This window comes from Etheostoma spectabile, chromosome 23 (genome assembly GCF_008692095.1).
Source record: "Etheostoma spectabile isolate EspeVRDwgs_2016 chromosome 23, UIUC_Espe_1.0, whole genome shotgun sequence".
In the NCBI taxonomy this organism is placed as follows: Eukaryota; Metazoa; Chordata; class Actinopteri; order Perciformes; family Percidae; genus Etheostoma; species Etheostoma spectabile.
Window position 1 is genome coordinate 19196590 of NC_045755.1, and position 616 is coordinate 19197205.

The 616-nt window shown below is 38.6% G+C and overlaps 1 protein-coding gene across 3 annotated transcripts in view; it reads left to right on the forward strand.

The window, feature by feature from the left end:
- usp6nl (USP6 N-terminal like) overlaps positions 1-616 on the forward strand; it is a 107803-nt gene that overhangs the window by 76278 nt on the left and 30909 nt on the right. The gene's annotated exons all lie outside the window — the stretch shown is intronic.

Sequence of the window (616 nt, forward strand, 5' to 3'; positions counted from 1 at the left end):
ACTGTCATGAACGTGTCATAAACATTATAAACAGCTATAAATGTTTATGACATAATGCTTCTTTTAGTAAGTGTCACTCATTGTCATGACAAGTAATGGGTTAGGGTCCACGTGTCATGACTGTGTCATGACAGTGTCAGGTGTTCATGACACTGACATAAAGGTATCTATCTACATGTCATGTAGATACCTTCAAGTAAAGTGTTGCCATGGATTTTTTTTATAAAATTGGTATTGGAAAAAATGCATCGTTCAGGGACCAGTGTCAAGGTCACAGTATGTGTTCAGTATTGGTACTGGTATTGAAATCTATTGAAGATGCCCGGAAAAACCTCTGGGGTAGTCCTGTAAAGTCCCCACTTGCAGTACTTTGTTCATTTGTTGATCTATTTAAATAAAGTCATGAAATACACACTATTTCATTACAATAAATAAAGCAACGCGCCTCATTGGGATGAATTTCTGCTTTGAACATGTATAGAAGGTTTTCCAGCCGGACCACTTGGGAAAAAAAACCCAACTCCTCCGAGTAACTGCTGCAGGGACTTTGAGACTCAGACAAGCAGAGCAGGAATTAAGGAATGTCTAATCTGTTATTTCCTGTTTGTGTGACCCC